Source organism: Canis aureus, chromosome 22, assembly GCF_053574225.1.
Source record: "Canis aureus isolate CA01 chromosome 22, VMU_Caureus_v.1.0, whole genome shotgun sequence".
Lineage (NCBI taxonomy): Eukaryota > Metazoa > Chordata > Mammalia > Carnivora > Canidae > Canis > Canis aureus.
Genome location: NC_135632.1, coordinates 33612636 through 33639073, shown reverse-complemented (window position 1 = coordinate 33639073; position 26438 = coordinate 33612636). Strand labels below are relative to the sequence as shown.

Here is a 26438-nt window from a genome sequence, read left to right as displayed (position 1 = left end):
ATTGGGGCCAGCCAAGAGTTTACTTTTTAGTGGTGAAGTCAAAAAATGAATATATGAGATCATTTAGATAGTGATAAGAACTAAAAAGTGGTGAATATACCAGTTAGCTGTTACTATGTAACTAATTATTTCAAAATTCAGTGACTTAAAAAGACAAGAATTTATTATTGCTGCAGACTAGTTATATAGTTCTTCTAGACTCAGCCAGTCTCACTCATTTATCAGTGGTCATCTGCATGTTGGCTCAATGGCTCTACAGATCTTGGCTTGAGTCTCTTACATGTATAGAGATCTACACTGAGACAACTTGAGTCTATTCCATATGGGCTGGCACCCTTCAGCAGGACTTCACTTTCATTCAATTGGCCAAATTAAATCTGTAAGATTCCACCTCTTAATGGGAGGAGTTGAAAAGTTAAGGGGTTTGGACACAGAAAGGTATGAAAAATTGCTTTCATATTTGAAATCAATCCATGCCAGTGAGTTTAATGGCCACTTTAATGGCAGCAATCAGAGAATCCTCTTTGAGTGGGTGTCCTTTGAGTTAAAAATGAGCTGGCCTTGTGAAGACTTAAGAGTCTAGCAGGCAGAGAGAATAGCACATGCAAAGTCACTGAAGCAGGAACTATGACTTTATTATTTTCAAACAATGGACAAAAGACCGTGTGGCTGTTCTGTCTTCCTCCATAGAGCAAGATCCACTTCCATAGATCTGTCTGGTAGAGGAGATCAGGATGAAGAACTTGAGAGTGGAAGTACAACAGCTATAGATCTAAGAGTTTAGAGACCAAAACTCAGTCTATCCTTTTGCTATGATCAAAAATAATACAACTGCTTCCACAAAGAACTCCCAAGGTTTCCCATCTAACAAAATCTATAGAGACATTCAGGGTTGGATTTTCAGATGTAATATAAGATAGAACATTTGTTATTGCAGAAAACATTAAGCAGTATTTCTAAAATAGATCACTTCCATCCTTTCCCCAATTACCACAGGGTTTTCTTTCTAGGGCAGAACTGTAGAATTTTCCTAAGTAGTTTCATTTTATTATTTTTTGATCTGTCTTCACAAAAATTTTCATTCCAGTAACTCAAAGTACAAAAAAATCCTAGCTCATTGCAGTAGGCACAATTAAAATTGAAACAGAAACGGCAAGAGGCAGAAGGCCAGATCAAGGCAAAGTCAGGCTTTTGGCTCATGTCTTCATGACATTTCTACAGTCAGTGTCTATTTGTTTAATGCATAAGAAATGTGGTCCCTAAATTAGAAACCAGAAAACATGGGTTCTAAGACTAGATCCAAGCCAAAGAGCAAGGTCTATGTCTTATTTGTCTTTGTATGATTAGCTCCTAAGGAAGCATTAATTTAATACTAAACAGGTAGATGGCTGACTATTTGCTGGCAGGTTAGCTTACTAGCTGGCTGGCTGGATAAATGAAGGATACTGAAAGGAGGAAAAAGGGCAAGATTCCCCAAAGCCAGGTCCCTTAAGAGATATTGCCAATAGATGATTAGTTTTCTCTTAGTTGGCCATAAATAGGAAAATAGACATTGGATTCACTTCCAAACAAATATTCACAGCACCCTAGAAGTCTATCAAACTCCTTGGCATCAGCATTTTCATCCCAAAAATGGGACAGCTGCTCTAGGTGGTTCCTAGTTTTTGTCCATCTCTTATACCGTAAGGTTCTATGATATGCACTTCTTTTTTTTCTTTTTTTATGATATGCACTTCTAAGTACAAGACCATCCTTGATGATGAGAAATACATTTCAAAGCTCAGTCTGTGGGCAGTGGCTCTTTCTACTATTTTCTTTTTTCAACTTGGAAAAAAAAATGCTTGGAAAACCTGACTTATTAATATTGCCAAAATATTAGTCACATTAAGCACATGGAATATTTATAGTGAGAGAAAAAAAGAAGTGCTAAATCCCTGTTCTCTGTGAAGTTCTTCATTTTATAATTTATCTTGTTATATAGCTGAAAAATCTCTTTAGCAAGAAACTAATTCTACCCCATATTCCACTCCTCTAAATTCCTCTTCTGATGTATCTATTGATTGGCCAGAATTTCTTGTTTATTTTTTAAAAATTTAATTCCAGTATAGTTAATATATGGTGCTATATTACTTGCAGGTATACAATATAGTGAATCAACAATTCTATACATTACTCAGTGCTCATCACGGTAAGTGTACTTTTAATCTCCTTCATCTATTTCACCCATCCCCACCCTCACTCATTCCTTCTGGCAACCATCAATTTGTTCTCTATAGTTAAGAATCTGTTTCTTTATTTCTTTTTTTTCCTTTGTTCATTTGTTTCTTAAACTCTACATATGAGTGAGATCATATGGTATTTGTCTTTCTCTGACTTATTTCAAATGGCAATATTTCATTCATTTTTATGGCTGAATAATATTCCATTGTATATGCATACTGCCTCTTTTTTATCCATTCATCTAGCAATGGACACTTGAATTGCTTCTGAATCTTAACTATTGTAAATATGTTGCAATAAACATAGAAGTGGATATATCTTTTCAAATTACTTTTTCATATTCTTTAGGTAGATATTCAGTAGTGGAATCAATGGATCATATGACAATCCTATTTTTAAGTGTTTGAGAAAACACCATACTATTTTCCACAGTGGTTGTACCAGTTTCATTCTCACAAATAGTGCATAAGGGTTCCTTTTTCTCTATTCTTTCCAACACTTGTTTCTTGTGTTTTGATTTTAGCCATTCTGACAGGTGTGAAGTGATATCTCATTGTAGTTTTGATTTGTATTTCCTTGAAAATGAGTGATGTTGAGTATCTTTTCATTTCTCTGTTGGCCATCTGTATGTCTTCTTAGAAAATGTCTGTTCCTGTCTTCTCATTTTAATTGGATTATGTATTTTTATGTATGTGGATCCTTTTCTTGTTAAAACACCTCTTTTCATGCTTCCTTGTGGAAATTTCCCTTTCTCATTTCATGTGGTTCTACTAGTTTGGGGAGGGGAGTTGCCAAGCATACCACCAAGGTGCACTACCAGACATAGGAGTGGACACATAACCAGAAGTTTCATGTTTTCTTATTACCTCTGTTTATTTATTTAAATCTTTATTTTGCTTAACATCACAAATAATATTTATTTATTAATTTATTTATTATTTATTTGGGATGTTAAATTATGTTTTATTTATCCCAAATAAATATTATTTGGGATATTAAATTATCATGGTGGCCTTAAAAATATTCTTTGGACATTCTACTTTTTAAGGTTTGCTGCTTAGAGACACCAAAAGACAGAAATGGTTTAGAGATGATTCATCCAAGGGCAGTACTAGAGAGGTATATAAGGATGTTCCAGTTCTAATATTCCAGACAGTGGTTTTCCAGTTTGAACTTATGTCAGAATCACATAGAGACTTATTATAACATGGATCTCTGGTCCCTGCTCCTAGAGCATCTGGTTCAGTAGATTTGTTGTAAGGAAGAGAATTTGCAATTCTATCAAGTTCCAAAGTGATATTGATGTTGCTGATTTATAAACTTCACTTTGAGAACTACTAACTTCCAGTACCATCCTGGATCTTTTCTTTTGTTGAGGTCTGGTTTCCGGTGTGTTCCTCAATCTGAAACTATCTGGAATCCCTCTAACAAATCAGTTTTCCTGTTTAAGTTCCAGTAGACACATTAAGTCAGATTCTATAACTTATAATAAATTTTTGGAATCATGGGTGGATTTTCTAAAGCATGCTAGGACACATTGGTTTGAATTCTCTTGGCTAATCCAATACTTATTTCTGCTAAGGTCCATAGAAGCATGGATGAACTCTGATGTTCACTCTTCCCTTTCTGACTTCCCACCTGCCCTGGCTTAGGCTTGGGAGTTGTCCGTGGTCCTCACACTCCACACCAGGTCTGTCTAAATTTCTCCTGCTCCAAATACCTGCTAACTGAGCCAGGTCCTACTTTCATAATCACCAACACCGGGTTCCACATAGATGGTAAGAGCCTTAGCTATACCCATTGTTCCAGGCAGTTTTATGTTTTCTTATCTCTGCTTATTTATTTAAATCTTTATTTTGGGGATCCCTGGGTGGTGCAGAGGTTTGGCGCCTGCCTTTGGCCCAGGGCATGATCCTGGAGACCCGGGATCGAATCCCACGTCGGGCTCCCGGTGCATGGAGCCTGCTTCTCCCTCTGCCTGTGTCTCTGCCTCTCTCTCTCTCTGTGACTATCATAAATAAATAAATAAAAAAATTAAAAAAAAAATAAATCTTTATTTTGTTTAACATCCAAAGTAAATATTATTTGGGATACTAAACTATGATGATGGTCTTAAAAATGTTCTTTGCATGGTGTCCCTGAAATGAATACTCATACCCAGGACATTTCTCTATCCTACTGGGACAAGATTTTTGAAAATTTGAGAAGATACTTCAGTCAGCTATTCTATTTTTCTCTTTTGAATTCAACAGCCCTCAAGTTGGGTTGAAGATGTCTAATCTTTGCTAGTCTTACAAGATGGTAAATTTCAACCTCAGGTAGATTGTGGACACAGACTTAGAGGAGTACCCACTTTCATCTGACTAACTCATACCATCCCCCTGAGGTCTCAGTATAGATGGCTCCTCTTCCGGGAAGTTAGTTACTGTCTCAACACTAACATTACTGCCCTACCATGGTTCCCATAGCAACTGCTTCTGCTCCAATTACAGACTGCTTAACAAAAGTAAAATTATCTGTCTACTTTCTGTATTCTCTCCTCTCTCCACTAAACCCTAAACTTCTTGAGTACTCTCTGTTATTATATCTCTGGTATAGGACAATGCCTTATCTACTGTAGGTATTCAAAAACATTTCTCAAACATTGTGTAGATATACAGTTTATCATATTCTGTGTGTCTGGTGGTTTGGTAACCACCAGGTACAGCTTAGTTTTGCCTTCCCAGCACCCATTTCCCACTTCTTCTGGTAAATGCACTCTTGTATTCCTTTGGTGAAATCACTTTTCCCATACCTTTAATTAATGTCCTTTGAGGTCAGACCTCACACCAGGCTCCTAGGAGCAGCATGTAACCAAAGCCTGGTATTTTAAGCTCTTTGACCAAGATTCAGAATAAAATTTCTGCCTGCTCTAATTAATGAAATTGTTCCTCATGAAATAGCTAAGTGAGAAATCAGAACTCTGAAATAGCTCAAAGGGATTTTTCAACAGAAGTCTTTCCAATTTTTGCCCAAGAAGAATCATCTTTAAGGTCTCTTCAGCAAAATTGTCTAAGAATGTCCTGGCACACTTGGCCAATTGTTGAGCCCAATCCTAACCACAATAAGTGGATCAGGAATGGAAATGAGACCTAAGGCAAGACATCAAGAAACCCACTGGCCATCCTTGTTTCTTCTTGGGAAGAGCTTATCTGGAAATTATGAGTAAAAAAGCAACCCTGAAACTGGGAAAAGATTCTGATGAAACCCATTGAGCACCTGGATCCATCTATGCTTGAATTGAGACTGGTCTTAAACATTTAATTTACAAAAGGTAATAAAATTCTCTTTCTTGCTTAAATCGGTTTGAGCTCAGCTTCTGCCATTTTCAACTGAAATATCCTAATTAATGCAGTGTACAATATCATATTTAATTAACATTTTCAAGTAACAGATATCGACTTTCTGATTTAGAGATTTCTCAATTGGCACAAAGGGACTATCTCCCACTATATGAACTCTCCCAAGGTCACACAGAACCAAGAACTAGAACTCAGTTCACATGGCTACAGATGTCATGTTCTAGCCATTACCCAACACTGACACCCACATGGGGAAAAAAAATAAGAAAGGCAAATCAATCCATGAAAACTGTTAGAACACACAGTTTATAAGGAGATTCTTAATTTCTGGAGCCCTACAGTTCCACATGCAAGATGTAGGGGGGACGAAGATGGGAAGGGAATCAGTATGTTTCCTTACCTGCATTAGCAACATGTTACAGATATCATTTGCTGACACTGACCCGTGAACATTCACTTTGAATAACACAGCTCCTCTCTCAATAACTTCTCATCCTACTTGTACTTTCACAGAATCAGGAATTTCTTGGAGGCTTTTAGAGGTTATATCCTTACCCAGTCACTTCATATGCCATGAGGAGACCTAGAGAAGGAAAATAAAATTGGCTGTTAGAGGCCACAAGGTAGAGAAAAAAAGGAAGGAGGTCTGGAATTCTCCACCCTCCTAGTCAGCTGCCTAGGGCTGTTTCCACTATCATTCAGGATCCCTGTTGGATAGACTGGTTCTACCCACACTGACAGAATTCCTAAGATATCTCCACCACCCAATGATTGTCAGAATTGTACCAAGCACACTTAGGTACAAGTTCTTTCTGCCTTATCCCCACTGCTCTCATTGCAACTCCTACCATGCTCTGGCTTCAACGAGACAACTAGCACGAATTTAGCAGACATCAAGTTCAATGATTTTCATATATTCAAGACAAATCTTATGAGAGCCATCTGTGGTCCTGGGTGTACAGAAAGAAGGGTGAAGTGGGTCTACCGAGAAGAACCCTGTGTGGTTGGGCTCCTCATTTGGTCCTGGAAGTACCTAATTCATTGCTGCTAAAGAACCACAATTTTGAGTAGATAAATACTTTAGTAGTGGAGTCTTGTCAGGCTGTTGCTGTGTGACCTCTGGCAAGTTACTTCACCCCTTAGTCTCAACTTCCTCATCTGTGAAATGAAGGTGATAAAAGCACCTACCTTAGAGTATGGTTGCAAGGATTGTATAATTTTCTAGCATATAATAAGGATGTAACACAGATGAACCATTATCATTATGTGCAACTATTGTACATGGATTTCAACTGAAAGGCAACAAAAGAAGTGTCTGAGTTATTGATATTCAAGAGACCACTGTTTCCTGAAATATCTGAACATTTTAGTAACACTCCATATTTTGACCTTGTTTACTAGAGACTTTGCCTCTGCAGATCCAATCTTCAAAATCTGTCAGGCATCCGTTTTCTGGTTACTTCACCCTTTCTTTAACGTTCAAACACATCCTAATTGCACTGGCTGCTTTAAGGCCTGGCTTAATACCACTGTGTTTACATGTTCAGCTAGCCTTAGAATGCTAGTTAGGCATTATCTGTTTGCCTTCTTCCATTCTGCACAAATTTTAAACTTTCCTCATATTCATCTGGACATCTTTCATGCTAATGCTTGTGTTTTTAAGTTTTTATAACTCCCGTGTACCTAAGATGCTGTAGTTTTCAGGGAGGCCCTCCTATCCCCAATTCTTTCTCCAACCTGTGTGATAGTCTGATTTATAATAAGAAATATGTATTTGGCCTTCTTCCCATTTCTGGCACTAGCTCCTAAAACCCTTGGAATCTCCTAAGTGAGCACAGCAACAAAGGCATCTTTTGTTATGTTAATGAGGTGACTTTTATGCACCACCTAAAGATTGGGGCTTTTTGCCAGGGGAACCAACCACTTGATTAGAAAGCTGGAACTTTCAGTCCTCCCCTGACATTCATGGAGGGGAGAGAGGCTGGAGGTTAGTTGAATCCATGGCCAATAACCAATGATTTCATCAATTGTGCCTACATGATGAAGCCAACATAAAAAGCCTCCATATAAAACCTCTAAGGTGGGGGAGGGGCAGTGTTCTGAGAGCTTCAGGGTTAGTGAACACATGGAGATTAAAGAGAGTTGGCATACCTGGAAAGGGCATAGAATCTCCTCATCCTATCCCATGCATCTCTTCCATTAGGCTGTTCCTGGGTTATATCCTTTTTATAATTAACTTTTTTTTTTAATTTTTATTTATTTATGATAGTCACAGAGAGAGAGAGAATAGCAGAGACACAGGCAGAGGGAGAAGCAGGCTCCACACACCGGGAGCCCGGCGTGGGACTTGATCCCAGGTCTCCAGGATCATGCCCTGGGCCAAAGGCAGGCGCCAAACCGCTGTGCCACCCAGGGATCCCTTTACAATTAACTTTTAACCGGCTGTAGAGCAAGATGGTGGAGGAGTAGGAGCCTCACCTCACCTGGCCCCACCAACTTACCTAGATTACTTTCAGATCATCCTGAAAACCTATGAATTCGACCTGAGATTTAAAGAGAGAATGCTACAGAGACAAGGGTTTTTGCTTCTAACAAGGTAGGGAGGTAGAGAAAAATAAAAATAAAAAAAGAATCAAGTGGGGAGGGGCCCCGCGAGGAGGCGACGAGAGCCTCGGGACAGGAGAGCCCCCGGGAGAAGCAGGAACTTTGAGAATCCGCACCGGATCCTTCCGGAGGGAGAGGCGCTCAGCAGGGAACCCGGGCAGAGCCGCAGGAGGGCAGCGGAGCCTCCAGGATCCCGGGGTCACTGGCAGAGGAGGGCGCCGGGGGGAGCGCCCCACACACCCGGGGATCTCGGTAAAGGGCTGGAGCGCCCGGCGGGGCCTCGGGAGAAGCCGGTGGGTCAGGCGGGGGCTCCGGGCGGAGGGGGCTGCGCCCTGATGCCTTCGGGAGCCCGGACCCGGGGGCGTGATTCCAGCGGCGCAGGCCCCGGATCCCAGGGCGCCGGGGACACAGCCCAGGATCCTGTGGTCCCCAGAATGGGCGGAGGCACGGAGGGCACAGGACAGCGAGGACGGTCCTGCCACCGGGCGCCCTAGATGCCTAGGCCAGTGCCCACTGGGAGCTGTGGCAGTTACTGCGGGAGCCGACTCCAGGGCTGGAGAGCTGGCCGCCACCAGTGGGGTTGTTCCTCCTGGTGTTACCCTGTGCCTGGGATGGGGTGGGGCTGCCAGGGAACAGGAGCCTCACCAGGTAAACAGCTCACCTGAGCCCAGCACCTGGTGGGGTGGGGGCAGCTCCCCCAGGTGCACACACCTGAGAATCAGCACAGCAGCCCCTCCCCCAGAAGGCCAGCTGGAAGGACAGGGGAGGGCATGTGCTTGACCGAGCAGCACTGGAAAGCTCCAGGGGAAGTCGAGGGATTTCCAGTATGTAGAACCAGAGGATACCTCTCCTATTTTTTTGCTTCCTTTTTCCAGTACAACTCCTTTTTATATCAGACTATAAATTTCCAATTTTTTTCTTTTTTCCCACCTTAACTACTATATTTTAACAGCTCTTCATTTTTAAAATTTGTCCTTTTTGACTTTAATATTTCTACAATTACAGGTCCTAGATATATTTTCCACTTCTAGATTCTTTCAACATACTCAACTTAACTTTGGGAGATATACAAGATATGTTTTTTTGTTTGTTTTGTGTTTTTTGTTTTCTCTGCCTCATTTTGTTCTACAATGTCAGAAGTTAATACCTTCTAAAACACGACCAGCAGGCACCCAGAACCAAGTGGTATACTGTGCTAGTTCATTCTGTGAGATTCCTCATTCCCATTCTGTCCTTCTCTATTTCTTCTTTAATGAGTTTGTTTTATTTATTATTTATTTATTTATAAAGATTTTATTTATTCATGAGACACACACACAGAGGGGTGGGGAAGGAGAGAGAGAGAGGCAGAGACACAGGCAGAGGGAGAAGCAGGCTCCATGCAGGGAGCCTGATGTGGGACTCAATCCTGGGACTCCAGGATCACACCCTGGGCCAGAGGCACCCAGAGGGACAGCAGGACAGAAGGCATATTTGAACAAATCATAGCTGAGAACTTCCCTAATTTGGGGAGGAAAACAGGCATTCAGATCCAGGAGATAGAGAGGTTCCTCCCCGCAAAATCCATAAAAGCCGTTCAACACCTCAACATTTAATAGTGAAACTTGCAAATTCCAAAGATAAAGAGAAAATCCTTAAAGCAGCAAGAGACAAAAGATCCCTAACTTATATGGGGAGAAATATTAGATTAACAGCAGACCTTTCCACAGAGACCTGGCAGGCCAGAAAGGGCTGGCAGGATGTATTCAGGGTCCTAAATGAGAAGAACATGCAGCCAAGAATACTATATCCAACAAGGCTCTCATTCAGATTAGGAGAGATAAAGAGCTTCCAAGACAGGCAGGAACTGAAAGAATATGTGACCTCCAAACCAGCTCTGCAAGAAATATTAAGGGGGACTCTGTAAAAGAAAGAGGAAGCCCAAAGAAATAATCCACAAAAACAGGGTCTGATTAGGTATTACGATGACACTAAATTCATATATTTTAATAGTAACTCTGAACGTGAACGGGCTTAATGACCCCATCAAAAAGTGCAGGGTTTCAGACTGGATAAAAGAGCAAGACCCATCTATTTGCTGTCTACAAGAGACTCATTTTAGACCTAAGGACAGGAGTTGGTTCTTTGAAAGATTAATGAGATAGATGACCCATTAGCCAGCCTTATTAAAAACAAAAAAGACTCAAGTTCATAAAATCACGAATGAAAAAGGAGCGATCACAACCAATACCAAGGAAATACAAACGATTTAAAAAACATATTATGAGCAGCTATATGCTAATGAATTAGGCAATCTAGAAGAAATGCACGCATATCTGGAAAACCACAAACTACCAAAACGGGAACAGGAAGAACCAGAAAACCTGAACAGGCCAATAACCAGGGAGGAAATTGAAGCAGTCATCAATAACCTCCCAAGAGGGCTTGGCTCGGGAGCTCCCCTGAGGAGCCGGAGGTTGGGCCGGGGCTGCCTCCGCGTCTGGCCCGCCCTGCCCGGCAGTGAGCGGCGCCTTCCAACCCCGGAACAAATCTTTCAGAACATAAAACAAGAATACAGTTGTTAGCAGAGGTGGAGACATTTAGAAGTTGTTCTTAATCAGAGTGAAGCTTGTACTTCAGAAAGTCAGCCTCATTCCTCAGCACTCACAGCACCCAGTTCTCCAGGTTCCTCCCGGATGAAGAAGGACCAGCCCACCTTTACCCTCCGACAAGTTGGAGTAACATGTGAGCGTCTCTTAAAAGACTATGAAGATAAAATTCCGGAGGAGTATGAGCAAATATTCAATACCAAACTAGCAGAACGATATGAATCTTTTGTGAAATTCACACATGATCAGATTATGCGACAGTATGGGACAAGGCCAACAAGCTATGTGTCCTGAAGCTTTCTTGCATATCTGGATACCAGGTTTGACCTCAAGAGATGGCTGCTGTACACTTTTTGCAACTGGTTTGATATCACATTTCAGCTCCAACTTTGCATCCTGAGAACACTTAAACATTTCTGCAGGTCCATTTTATACAACTTGAAAGACCTTAAAACTTTCTGGTTGCCACAAGCATATCTTTCTTTTCTGCTCATCCAATAAACGGCTGTACCCTACTGTGATGGATTTTCCAAACAAAAATACCTGGAGCAGCAGTTTAGTAAAATATGCCCTCAGTGGCACTCAACACATGGAGTTTCCCCAAGCACAGTTCTGTAAGAAGTGTGTGTGAGAGTGTGTGTATATGTGTGTGTGTTTTAAGTTATTATTTGTATTGTGCAAATTTTTTTGATCTTGAGGATTTTGGCTGTGAATTTGATGCACAACAATTATGGTTAAAAACATTTGCTTGCTCTACAGAAGATCATTAATGTTTTGTGACCATATAAGTTGCGACTGTGGATTGTTTTATGTGTAGGTATTATTGTTAAATACAGGGACTGTTTCCAGGCACAGAATATGAATCATAAGTTAGAATGGACATTAGATGTGATTATGATGACATAGCAAAGTCTGTGGTCCTAGGTCTACAAATGTGTGGTGAGGAATTAGGACAAACTGGAGATGGGCCGTTTGACACATGAACTGCCTAGCCGTGTTGAAAACTACTTTGACTCCAAGCCTTAAAATACCCATGTGGAGTCTGTGCTCACCTCATTCACACAGAGAGCTCCCTGGACACTGAACCTCTAAAAAGAAAAGTCTCCCCTGGAGCAGGAGCATGAGGGTTTACTTGGGAGCACAACATAGGTGAGCAAGGGGCGGGGCCAGCCCCTGGTGGCACTGCTACTTGTGAGGAGCCACTTCGCCTTTGTATGGGTTATTAAAAACAGAATTTGGATCCTTTGGTCAGGCTCCCCCAAATTCTTTTTAAAAAGTGACCAACTTTTAACTGTTCAACTGCTTAAGCTTTGTTTTGGCAACACCCTGCCCAAAGTTGCTTACAGACTGTTTCTTTCTTGCATATCTGGATACCAAATGTTCCAAGACTGTGGAACAGAAAGTAGTCTCTGTTTTGAGGAGGTGGAAGTTTAAGTATACATTTATTTTTCACTGTAATTTGCTCAGGACCACATTTTACAAAATTCCTTGTTTCCTTTATTATTGTTTCTGGAAAGGAAAATTCTATTAAAATTGTTTTAGTGGGGGAGGAGCAAGATGGCGGAAGAGTAGGGTCTCCAAATCACCTGTCTCCACCAAACTACCTAGAAAACCTTCAAATTATCCTGAAAATCTATGAATTCGGCCTGAGATTTAAAGAGAGACCAGCTGGAATGCTACAGTGAGAAGAGTTCGCGCTTCTATCAAGGTAGGAAGACGGGGAAAAAGAAATAAAGAAACAAAAGGCCTCCGAGGGGGAGGGGCCCGCGAGGAGCCGGGCTGAGGCCGGGGCGAGTGTCCCCAGGACAGGAGAGCCCCGTCCCGGAGGAGCAGGAGCTGCACCGACCTTCCCGGGCGGAAAGGGGCTCGCGGGGAGGTGGAGCAGGACCCAGGAGGGCGGGGATGCCCTCGGGCTCCCGGGGACAGTAACAGCAACTGCGCGCCCAGGAGAGTGCGCCGAGCTCCCTAAGGGCTGCAGCGCGCACGGCGGGACCCGGAGCAGCTCGGAGGGCTCGGGGGCGGCTCCGCGGAGGGGGCTGCGCGGCCCCGGGAGCAGCTCGGAGGGGCTCGGGCAGAGGAAGAGGCTCCGTGCGGAGGGGGCTGCGCGGTTCCAGGAGCTGCTCGGGGGGGCTCGGGCGGCGGCTCCGCGGAGGGGGTTGCGCGGCCCGGGAGCGCGAATCCAACAGCGCAGGCTCCGGAGCACAGGGCGCCGGGACACAGCCCAGGATCCGGCCTCCCCCGGGACAGGCAGAGGCCGGGAGGGCCCAGGACAGCGAGGACGCTCCTGCCCCAGCTGAGCAGATCAGCGGCCCCGCCCGGAGCCTCCAGGCCCTGCAGACGGAGTTCCTGCCGGAGCTGAATCCAGGTTTCCAGAGCTGCCCCGCCACTGGGGCTGTTCCTCCTGCGGCCTCACGGGGTAAACAACCCCCACTGAGCCCTGCACCAGGCAGGGGCACAGCAGCTCCCCCAACTGCTAACACCTGAAAATCAGCACAACAGGCCCCTCCCCCAGAAGACCAGCTGGACGGACAACTTCCAGAGGAAGCCAAGGGACTTAAAGTACACAGAATCAGAAGATACTGCCCCGTGGTTCTTTTTTTGTTTGTTTGTTTTTGTTTTTGTTTTTATTTTGTTTTGCTTTTTGATTTGTTTCCTTCCCCCACCCCCTTTTTTTTCTCCTTTCTTTTTCTTTCTCTTTTTCTTTTTTTTTTCTTTTTTTTTTTTTTCTTTTTCTTCCCTTTTTTTTTCTCTTTCTCTTTTCTTTCCTTCTTTCTCTCCTCTCTTTTTCTCTTTTTCCCAATACAACTTGCTTTTGGCCACTCTGCACTGAGCAAAATGACTAGAAGGAAAACCTCACCTCAAAAGAAAGAATCAGAAACAGTCCTCTCTCCCACAGAGTTACAAAATCTGGATTACAATTCAATGTCAGAAAGCCAATTCAGAAGCACTATTATACAGCTACTGGTGGCTCTAGAAAAAAGTATAAAGGACTCAAGAGACTTCATGACTGCAGAATTTAGAGCTAATCAGGCAGAAATTAAAAATCAATTGAATGAGATGCAATCCAAACTAGAAGTCCTAACGACGAGGGTTAACGAGGTGGAAGAACGAGTGAGTGACCTAGAAGACAAGTTGATAGCAAAGAGGGAAACTGAGGAAAAAAGAGACAAACAATTAAAAGACCATGAAGATAGATTAAGGGAAATAAACGACAGCCTGAGGAAGAAAAACCTACGTTTAATTGGGGTTCCCGAGGGCGCCGAAAGGGACAGAGGGCCAGAATATGTATTTGAACAAATTCTAGCTGAAAACTTTCCTAATCTGGGAAGGGAAACAGGCATTCAGATCCAGGAAATAGAGAGATCCCCCCCCAAAATCAATAAAAACCGTTCAACACCTCGACATTTAATTGTGAAGCTTGCAAATTCCAAAGATAAGGAGAAGATCCTTAAAGCAGCAAGAGACAAGAAATCCCTGACTTTTATGGGGAGGAGTATTAGGGTAACAGCAGACCTCTCCACAGAGACCTGGCAGGCCAGAAAGGGCTGGCAGGATATATTCAGGGTCCTAAATGAGAAGAACATGCAACCAAGAATACTTTATCCAGCAAGGCTCTCATTCAAAATGGAAGGAGAGATAAAGAGCTTCCAAGACAGGCAGCAACTAAAAGAATATGTGACCTCCAAACCAGCTCTGCAAGAAATTTTAAGGGGGCCTCTTAAAATTCCCCTTTAAGAAGAAGTTCAGTGGAACAGTCCACAAAAACAAAGACTGAATAGATATCATGATGACACTAAACTCATATCTCTCAATAGTAACTCTGAATGTGAACGGGCTTAATGACCCCATCAAAAGGCGCAGGGTTTCAGACTGGATAAAAAAGCAGGACCCATCTATTTGCTGTCTACAAGAGACTCATTTTAGACAGAAGGACACCTACAGCCTGAAAATAAAAGGTTGGAGAACCATTTACCATTCGAATGGTCCTCAAAAGAAAGCAGGGGTAGCCATCCTTATATCAGATAAACTAAAATTTACCCCAAAGACTGTAGTGAGAGATGAAGAGGGACACTATATCATACTTAAAGGATCTATTCAACAAGAGGACTTAACAATCCTCAATATATATGCTCCGAATGTGGGAGCTGCCAAATATATAAATCAATTATTAACCAAAGTGAAGAAATACTTAGATAATAATACACTTATACTTGGTGACTTCAATCTAGCTCTTTCTATACTCGATAGGTCTTCTAAGCAAAACATCTCCAAAGAAACGAGAGCTTTAAATGATACACTGGACCAGATGGATTTCACAGATATCTACAGAACTTTACATCCAAACTCAACTGAATACACATTCTTCTCAAGCGCACATGGAACTTTCTCCAGAATAGACCACATATTGGGTCACAAATCGGGTCTGAACCGATACCAAAAGATTGGGATTGTCCCCTGCATATTCTCGGACCATAATGCCTTGAAATTAGAACTAAATCACAACAAGAAGTTTGGAAGGACCTCAAACACATGGAGGTTAAGGACCATCCTGCTAAAAGATAAAAGGGTCAACCAGGAAATTAAGGAAGAATTAAAAAGATTCATGGAAACTAATGAGAATGAAGATACAACCGTTCAAAATCTTTGGGATGCAGCAAAAGCAGTCCTAAGGGGGAAATACATCGCAATACAAGCATCCATTCAAAAACTGGAAAGAACTCAAATACAAAAGCTAACCTTACACATAAAGGAGCTAGAGAAAAAACAGCAAATAGATCCTACACCCAAGAGAAGAAGGGAGTTAATAAAGATTCGAGCAGAACTTAACGAAATCGAGACCAGAAGAACTGTGGAACAGATCAACAGAACCAGGAGTTGGTTCTTTGAAAGAATTAATAAGATAGATAAACCATTAGCCAGCCTTATTAAAAAGAAGAGAGAGAAGACTCAAATTAATAAAATCATGAATGAGAAAGGAGAGATCACTACCAACACCAAGGAAATACAAACGATTTTAAAAACATATTATGAACAGCTATACGCCAATAAATTAGGCAATCTAGAAGAAATGGACGCATTCCTGGAAAGCCACAAACTACCAAAACTGGAACAGGAAGAAATAGAAAACCTGAACAGGCCAATAACCAGGGAGGAAATTAAAGCAGTCATCAAAAACCTCCCAAGACACAAGAGTCCAGGGCCAGATGGCTTCCCAGGAGAATTTTATCAAACGTTTAAAGAAGAAATCATACCTATTCTCCTAAAGCTGTTTGGAAAGATAGAAAGAGATGGAGTACTTCCAAATTCGTTCTATGAAGCCAGCATCACCTTAATTCCAAAGCCAGACAAAGACCCCGCCAAAAAGGAGAATTACAGACCAATATCCCTGATGAACATGGATGCAAAAATTCTCAACAAGATACTGGCCAATAGGATCCAACAATACATTAAGAAAATTATTCACCATGACCAAGTAGGATTTATCCCTGGGACACAAGGCTGGTTCAACACCCGTAAAACAATCAATGTGATTCATCATATCAGCAAGAGAAAAACCAAGAACCATATGATCCTCTCATTGGATGCAGAGAAAGCATTTGACAAAATACAGCATCCATTCCTGATCAAAACTCTTCAGAGTGTAGGGATAGAGGGAACATTCCTCGACATCTTAAAAGCCATCTATGAAAAGCCCACAGCAAATATCATTCTCAATGGGGAAGCACTGGGAGCCTTTCCCCTAAGATCAGGAACAAGACAGGGATGTCCACTCTCACCACTGCTGTTCAACATAGTACTGGAAGTCCTAGCCTCAGCAATCAGACAACAAAAAGACATTAAAGGCATTCAAATTGGCAAAGAAGAAGTCAAACTCTCTCTCTTCGCCGATGACATGATACTCTACATAGAAAACCCAAAAGTCTCCACCCCAAGATTGCTAGAACTCATACAGCAATTCGGTAGCGTGGCAGGATACAAAATCAATGCCCAGAAGTCAGTGGCATTTCTATACACTAACAATGAGACTGAAGAAAGAGAAATTAAGGAGTCAATCCCATTTACAATTGCACCCAAAAGCATAAGATACCTAGGAATAAACCTCACCAAAGATGTAAAGGATCTATACCCTCAAAACTATAGAACACTTCTGAAAGAAATTGAGGAAGACACAAAGAGATGGAAAAATATTCCATGCTCATGGATTGGCAGAATTAATATTGTGAAAATGTCAATGTTACCCAGGGCAATATACACGTTTAATGCAATCCCTATCAAAATACCATGGACTTTCTTCAGAGAGTTAGAACAAATTATTTTAAGATTTGTGTGGAATCAGAAAAGACCCCGAATAGCCAGGGGAATTTTAAAAAAGAAAACCATATCTGGGGGCATCACAATGCCAGATTTCAGGTTGTACTACAAAGCTGTGGTCATCAAGACAGTGTGGTACTGGCACAAAAACAGACACATAGATCAGTGGAACAGAATAGAGAATCCAGAAGTGGACCCTGAACTTTATGGGCAACTAATATTCGATAAAGGAGGAAAGACTATCCATTGGAAGAAAGACAGTCTCTTCAATAAATGGTGCTGGGAAAATTGGACATCCACATGCAGAAGAATGAAACTAGACCACTCTCTTTCACCATACACAAAGATAAACTCAAAATGGATGAAAGATCTAAATGTGAGACAAGATTCCATCAAAATCCTAGAGAAGAACACAGGCAACACCCTTTTGAACTCGGCCATAGTAACTTCTTGCAAGATACATCCACAAAGGCAAAAGAAACAAAAGCAAAAATGAACTATTGGGACTTCATCAAGATAAGAAGCTTTTGCACAGCAAAGGATACAGTCAACAAAACTCAAAGACAACCTACAGAATGGGAGAAGATATTTGCAAATGACATATCAGATAAAGGGCTAGTTTCCAAGATCTATAAAGAACTTATTAAACTCAACACCAAAGAAACAAACAATCCAATCATGAAATGGGCAAAAGACATGAACAGAAATCTCACAGAGGAAGACATAGACATGGCCAACATGCATATGAGAAAATGCTCTGCATCACTTGCCATCAGGGAAATACAAATCAAAACTACAATGAGATACCACCTCACACCAGTGAGAATGGGGAAAATTAACAAGGCAGGAAACAACAAATGTTGGAGAGGATGCGGAGAAAAGGGAACCCTCCTACACTGTTGGTGGGAATGTGAACTGGTGCAGCCACTCTGGAAAACTGTGTGGAGGTTCCTCAAACAGTTAAAAATAGACCTGCCCTACGACCCAGCAATTGCACTGTTGGGGATTTACCCCAAAGATACAAATGCAATGAAACGCCGGGACACCTGCACCCCGATGTTTCTAGCAGCAATGGCCACTATAGCCAAACTGTGGAAGGAGCCTCGGTGTCCAACGAAAGATGAATGGATAAAGAAGATGTGGTTTATGTATACAATGGAATATTACTCAGCTATTAGAAATGACAAATACCCACCATTTGCTTCAACGTGGATGGAACTGGAGGGTATTATGCTGAGTGAAGTAAGTCAGTCGGAGAAGGACAAACATTATATGTTCTCATTCATTTGGGGAATATAAATAATAGTGAAAGGGAAAATAAGGGAAGGGAGAAGAAATGTGTGGGAAATATCAGAAAGGGAGACAGAACGTAAAGACTGCTAACTCTGGGAAACGAACTAGGGGTGGTAGAAGGGGAGGAGGGCGGGGGGTGGGAGTGAATGGGTGACGGGCACTGGGTGTTATTCTGTATGTTAGTAAATTGAACACCAATAAAAAAAAAAAACAAAAAAAAACAAAAAAAAAACCAAAAAAAACAAAAAAAAAACAAAACAAAACAAACAAAAAAAAAAAACAAATCAAAACCACAATGAGATCCCACCTCACACCAGTGAGAATGGGGAAAATTAACAAGGCAGGAAACCACAAATGTTGGAGAGGATGTGGAGAAAAGGGAACCCTCTTACACTGTTGGTGGGAATGTGAACTGGTGCACTGTTGGTGGGAAAGGGAACTTGTGCCGCCACTCTGGAAAACTGTGTGGTGGTTCCTCAAAGAGTTAAAAATAGACCTGTCCTACGACCCAGCAATTGAACTGTTGGGGATTTACCCCAAAGATTCAGATGCAATGAAACGCCGGGACACCTGCACCCGATGTTTCTAGCAGCAATGTCCACAATAGCCAAACTGTGGAAGGAGCCTCGGTGTCCATCGAAAGATGGATGGATAAAGAAGATGTGGTTTATGTATACAATGGAATATTCCTCAGCCATTAGAAATGACAAATACCCACCATTTGCTTCAATGTGGATGGAACTAGAGGGTATTATGCTGAGTGAAGTAAGTCAATCAGAGAAGGACAAACAATGTATGTTCTCATTCATGTGGGGAATATAAATAATAGTGAAAAGGATTATAAGGGAAGGGAGAAGAAATGTGTGGGAAATATCAGAAAGGGAGACAGATCATAAAGACTCCTAACTCTGGAAAATGAACTAGGGGTGGTGGAAGGGGAGGAGGGCAGGGGGTGGGTGTGAATGTGTGACGGGCACTGAGGGGGGCACTTGTCGGGTTGAGCACTGGGTGTTATTATGTATGTTGGTAAATTGAACACCAATAAAAATTATTTTATTAAAAAAATAGAAAGATGAATGGAAAAAAAATAAAGTTCTATGTTTAGAAAAAAAAATAAAATAAAATTGTTTTAGTTTGAATATAGAATAGTTTTATTAATTAGGGCTTATTTTGAAAAATTCTGAGTTTAATTCAAATGTATGCCAGTACCTTCCAAAGAAAGGTAATATTCAGAGACAGTTCTGATCAGATGGCTTAAATATTCATATTTGAAGATTCCTTATTCATGAACGTCTTTGACTTAAATCTAACCAAAAACTGCAACATTATTCTTTGTACATTTTCATTATATAGTGTTAACAAGCTTAGTTGCAAACAAATAAAATACTTAAGTTATTTGTTTAAAAAAAAAAAAAGAAAAAAAAAAAACCTCCCAAGACACAAAAGTCCAGGGCCAGATCACTTCCCATGGGAATTTTATCAAACAATTAAAGAAGAAACAATACCTATTCTACTAAAGCTGTTCCAAAAGATAGAAAGGGATGGAATACTTCCAAACTCATTTTAAAAGGCCAGCATCACCTTAATTCCAAAACCAGACAAAGACCCCACCAAAAAGGATAATTATAGACCAATATCCCTGACGAACATGGATACAAAAATTCTCAACAAGATACTAGCCAATAGGATCCAACAATTGATCCTTGAAAAACTGAAAAAATTTTTCACCATGACCAAGTGGGATTTATCCCTGGGATGCAAGGCTGGTTCAACACTCGTAAAGCAATCAACATGATAGATCATATCAAAAAGAGATAAAACAAGAACCATATGATCCTCTCAATAGACACAGAGAAAGCATTTGGCAAAATACAGCATCCATTCCAGATCAAAACTCTTCAGAGTGTAGGAATAGAGGGAACATTCCTCAGCATCTTAAAAGCCATCTATTAAAAGCCCACAGCAAATATCATTCTCAATGGGGAAACACTGGGAGCCTTTCCCCTAAGATCAGAAACACGATCCACTCGAGAGAGAAACACGAGAGGGATGTCCACTCTCACCACTGCTATTCAATATAGTACTAGAAGTCCTAGCCTCAGCAATCAGGCACCAAAAATAATAAAATAATAAAATAAAATAAAAAAATAAAATAAAATAAAATAAAATAAAATAAAATAAAAAAAATAAAAGGCATTCTAATTGGCAAAGAAGAAGTCAAACTCTCCCTCTTCGCCGATGACATGATACTGTACATAGAAAACCCAAAAGACTCCACCCCAGGATTGCTAGAACTCATACAGAAATTCGGCAGTGTGGCAGGATACAAAATCAATGCCCAGAAATCAATGGCATTTCTATACACTAACAATGAGACTGAAGAAAGAGAAATTAAGGAGTCAATCCCATTTACAATTGCACCCAAAAGCATAAGATACCTAGGAATAAACCTAACCAAAGAGATAAAGGATCTCTACCCTAAAAACTACAGAACACTTCTGAAAGAAATTAAGGAAGACAGAAAGACATGGAAAAATATTCCATGCTCATGGATTGGAAGAATTAATATTGTGAAAATGTCAATGCTACCCAGGGCAATTTACACATTTAATGCAATCCTATCAAAATACCATGGACTTTCTTTAGAGAGTTGGAACAAATCATCTTAAGATTTGTGTGGAATCAGAAAAGACCCCGAATAGCCAGGGGAATATTGAAAAAGAAAACCAGAGCTGGGGCATCACAATGCCAGATTTCAAGTTGTACTACAAAGCTGTGGTCGTCAAGACAGTGTGGTACTGGCACAAAAACAGACACATAGATCAATGGAACAGAATAGAGAACCCAGAAGTGTGCTGTCAACTCTATGGTCAACTAATATTTGACAAAGCAGGAAAGACTATCCACTGGAACAAGGACAGTCTCTTCAATAAATGGTGCTGGGAAAATTGGACAACCATGTCCAGAAGAATGAAACTAGACCATTCTCTTACACCATACACAAAGATAAACTCAAAATGGATGAAATATCTAAATGTGAGACAAGAATTCATCAAAATCCTAGAAAACACAGGCCACACAAAAACACAGTTTTTGAACTTGGCCACAGCAACTTCTTGCAAGATATATCTATGAAGGCAAGAGAAACAAAAGCAAAAATGAACTATTAGGACTTAATCAAGATAAAAAGTTTCTGCACAGCAAAAGAAACAGTCAACAAAACTAAAAGACAACCTACAGAATGGGAGAAGATATTTGCAAATGACATCAGATAAAGGGCTAGTATCCAAGATCTATAAAGAACTTATTAAACTAACAGCAAAGAAACCAATAATCCAATCATGAAATGGGCAAAAGACATGAACAGAAATTTCTCCAAAGAAGACATACACATGGCCAACAAACACATGAGAAAATGCTCTGCATCACTCTCCATCAGGGAAATACACATCAAAACAACAATGAGATACCACCTCACACCAGTGAGAATGGTGAAAATTAACAAGACAGGAAACAACAAATGGAGAAGATGTGGAGAAAGGGGAGCCCTCTTGCAAGTTGGCGGGAATGTGAACTGGTGCAGCCACTCTGGAAAACTGTGTGGAGGTTCCTCAAAGAGTTAAAAATAGAACTACCCTATGACCCAGCAATTGCACTGCTGGGGATTTACCCCAAAGATACAGATGCAGGGAAATGGTAGGGCACCTGCACCCCAAGGTTCGTAGCAGCAATGTCCACAATAGCAAAACCAAGGAGCCTTGGTGTCCATCAAAAGAAGAATGGATAAAGAAGATGTGGTCTATATATACAATGGAATATTACTCAGCCATCAGAAAGGATGAATACCCACCATTTGCTTCGACATGGTTGGAACTGGAGGGTATTATGCTGAGTGAAGTAAGTCAGTCAGAGAAGGACAATCATTATATGGTTTCACTCATTCAGGGAATATAAAAAATAGTAAAGGGATTAAAAGGAAAAGGAGAGAAAATGAGTGGCAAAAATCAGAGAGGGTGACAGAACATGAGAGACCTCTAACTCTGGGAAAGGAACAAGGGTTAGTGGAATGGGAGGTGGGCGGGGGGATGGGGTGACTCAGTGACGGGCACTGAGGGGGGCACTTGACAGGATGAGCACTGTTATGCTATATGTTGGCAAATCGAATTCCAATAAAAAATACACAAAATAATAATAAAAATAAACTATTAACCTAGAAAATTAAGTATTTCTCTGAGTTCTGTGTGCTACTGTAGCAAATTAATCAAACCTAAGGATGTGGTCATTGGAACTTCTAGTCTATAATGGATTAGTCAGAAGCACAGGTGACAACCTGGGCTTCCGACAACCTGGGCCTTTGAATGGCCTGTCTTTGCGGGTAGGAGGTGAGTCCCTAACCTGTGGAATCTGACGCTATCTCTGGGTAGATAGTGTCAGAATTAAGTCGAATTTTAAACTCTGCTGGTGTCTGAGAACAGCTTGTTGGTGTGGGAAGACTCCACCACCCCTGTACTCCTCCTCCATTGGTAGAATTGAGTGCAGAAACTTTGACTTTGGCTTCATACAAATACCTTAGTAGCATGTGCTGTCTCTTTGATGCAAATGAAAGGTTAAATAAGGATCTAAAAAGATCTTTTGACTCATTGGTTGTAGAAGATTGCTTGAGACCATGGGGTATCATTGAAAATTCAGGAAAAAACATGAAAAGTGGAAAGCTAGAGCCTCCAAAGACAGCTTCTGGCCCTGATTATATATGAGCAATTTTATTTAAATGATACTGATGCAGTTAGATGATGATGGTGGAATTTAAGCCTCTTTAAATACCAAGAAATACCACTTATATATAGTTCCATTCTCCCCTACCAATTATTTGTTCTCCCTTTTGCTGATGACTTCTGAACATTGGAAATGTCTCTTCTGTGTTTATTCCATAAAATTCTTCTCTTGTGATAGCCGCATTCAACTTGTTATTCTTTTAAAAGTTCATACAATTTCATTAGAACTAGAAAGGGCTTTTGGAATGTTACCAATCTGGCAACATTCATCTGGCAATAGAGCTTGGCCTTAATAGGACAGGATTGGATTGAATTAGAGGGCTCAAACTTCTGAGTGAATAATCCAAAACTTTTGGAGGAACAGCAAAAGTGTTTGCCAAACTGAAACAGATACCTGTGGGTACAGGCAGGTGAAAGATCTTTTTGCTGTTCACTATTAATGATACGGTATTTATTTCATTGAAAGTCCAATAAAATGGTTTCTTGAAAGGGTTATTATCATTTGACTTCAGAAACTTAAACATATGATATGTCCTCTTATTCAAAAGAATGCTGCCATTGCTTGCCTTTGGATTGAAAACACTTGTTTTATCTTGACATATGGTTATAATTCAAAGTATTTTCTGATAGTTGCTGAGGCCCTAGAGAAGTAAATCTCAACTAGGACCAGTATTGGCTCCAGAGGATATCTGTCAATGTTGCCCCACAAAGGATATCTATAAACATTTTTTTGTTGTCACAAAGGGGGATGGGTTCTGTTGGCATCTACTGGGTAGAAGACAGGGCTGCTATTAAACATCCTTCACAGAACATCAACCCCCAACAAAGAATTACCTGATCCAAAAGATAAATAGTGTAGAGGTTAAGAAACCCTGCCCTAGACCACGTAGAATATTAAAGGTACAAGAGCCTATCCTTGGTTGGAGTTCCTTAGAATCAAAACTAATAAAACAAATGATTCTTGTATATGATGTATAGAATACTCTACTTTATCTGTCTATTCAACTGGATTGCAAACCCTATGAGTGAGGGACCATAGTTACTATGTCTTTGTAACAAGGTGATGGTTAATAATTCTCTACGATTTGGTGAGAACGGACCAAAAGTAGCACAGCTAATTCTCAAATAGCATAATAAGAGTTAAAAGATGTAGAGTATACAAAATCATGGTTGCAAAATATGAGTCAAAGTGTGCTTTGATGGATTTTATATAAATGTAAAGTCATATCCAGTAATTTAAGGTGTACTCACCATTTTAATATGCTCATATGGTAAAAGTGATCAATAGTGTGTAGTAATTAAGAAACAGTAAATATAAATTATTTGGTGAAAAATCACCCCCAAATTACTATATATATTAAAGCAGTATGTTATTGCCTATTTCTTTATTTTTTTAAGTATTTTATTTATTTATTTATTTGAGAAAGAGAGAGAGACCACAAGCAGGAGGAGGGGGAAAGGGAGAGGGAGAAGCTGATTGCCTGCTGAGAGATGAGAACAACTATGCTGGGTTCAGTCCCAGGACCCAGTCATGACCTGAGCTGAAGGCAGCTGCTTAACTGACTGAGCCACCCAGGCTCTCCTGTTATTGCCTATTTCTTAAGCTATTTCAACTCTATCCTACCTTCAAATATTACAAAGGAATCAGAAATAGGTCAGAAATCCAATCCTAATTACTTGCTCCTTTCCTTCTTCGCCTAATTCCTCCACTGCCGGATGGAGTTGTAGATCTGATGTCATAGGAGTATAATATTAACCATATTTTCCTCCTTTTTGTCTCTCTGGGTCTAGCCTCTGCTTTGGTCTCAGGAGAGGCTATGACCAAAAAGGAAGGGGCATACTGTCCAATTATGGAGGCAACTGTGCATTCCCAAATTACAGTGCATACCTTATGGTACTGATTATTCTGAAGTTCCAATCATCAGTATTTTGCAATACGGCAGTTTTATTTCTTGATGATTTGTACCAGTATTAATTTTTTCCCTAGGAAACTGCTTATTTAAAAATAAAACCTATGGTAAATTGTAAACATACATCTTTCCCACATCATCAAAAGCTGTTATTTGTCATCTTTGGAGCAAAATAGATTTTATGTATACCTATATACAGCAGCTGGAGACATCCTGTTAAATACTGAGAAAAACATCCTAAAAAATACTGATAAATGAAATTTCCTCTAAAAAAATTAATAAAATTAGTTAGGTCCATATATTTCTTCATGGTTTGATACTCAAGCAGTAGGATAATGCAGAATGCCTAACAGTTCCAAAATTCTATGAATCTTTCTGTGTTCATTTGGTTTAATATCACCATAAACCTAATGGTACTGCAGTCAGCTGTTGATTTATTTAACCTTGACCAGAAATGAAAATATTACACTGAAATAGGATAGCATTACCTTATGAAGAAGAGATGAACTATCAGATGCCCCACCTCCCTAAACAAATAACAGTAGAATTTCCTCTAGTCTGAGCAGCTTTCACCAGTTTTATGAGTGAGTTAAACAACAAAAGTGTCATCAAAATCTGCTACTGGTTTCAGATTACACCTGTTTAATCTCCTGGTAATGACTTTTGCTAACACATCTGCCTATATATGAGGATTCCCGGAAGAACTGAAAATCTTATAATCACATGGAAAATGCCCAAAGGTAAGATAATTATTTGTGAAGAAGACAGGAAACCCCGTTAAAAGAATTACCAATATGCATAAAAATAGATATTATAGTCACTCAGTTTACAATGCTTAAGAACATTAACTCTTTGAAAAAATAAATTAATTGTATACTGACTCAAATGTCAGCATTTTAAGTAATATTAGAGGAACAATTTTTTTTTAAATTACATTTCAAGACTACACATCAAATATGTAGTTTCTTATAGTTGGACCCTAGAGAACAGAAAATTAAAGCAGAAAAAAGTATAATTGAAGAAAGATAGCCAACATATTTCCAAATTTGGTGAAACACATAAACATATAAATTCAAGAAGTTTAGCAAGGTCAAACAAGAAGAATACAAAAGGTAAACAAAAAACAAAAACAAAAACAAAAAACCCACCAGAGTACATCTTGGTCAAACTGTCAAATTCTAAAGGTAAAGAGAAAATCTTAAAACTAGCCAGAGAAAAGTGGCATTACATACAAAGAACAATTCAAAATATTGTTGCCTTTTTATCAGAAACAACTGAAGTCAGAAAAGAGTGGAATAAACTCTTTAAGCTCTAGAAGAATATATAAACTGTCAATCCAGAACCCTATATCCAGCAAAAATATCCTTCAAGAATGAATGTAAACTAAAGATATCTCCA

General features: G+C 40.2%; 1 long non-coding RNA gene across 3 annotated transcripts in view; it reads right to left on the bottom strand.

The window, feature by feature from the left end:
• LOC144293991 (uncharacterized) overlaps positions 1-26438 on the bottom strand; it is a 159273-nt gene that overhangs the window by 109769 nt on the left and 23066 nt on the right. For all 3 annotated transcript variants that reach the window (XR_013361377.1, XR_013361378.1, XR_013361379.1), the window contains exon 2: positions 5962-6144. This is a non-coding gene — a long non-coding RNA (uncharacterized LOC144293991). The remainder of the gene's footprint in view (positions 1-5961; positions 6145-26438) is intronic.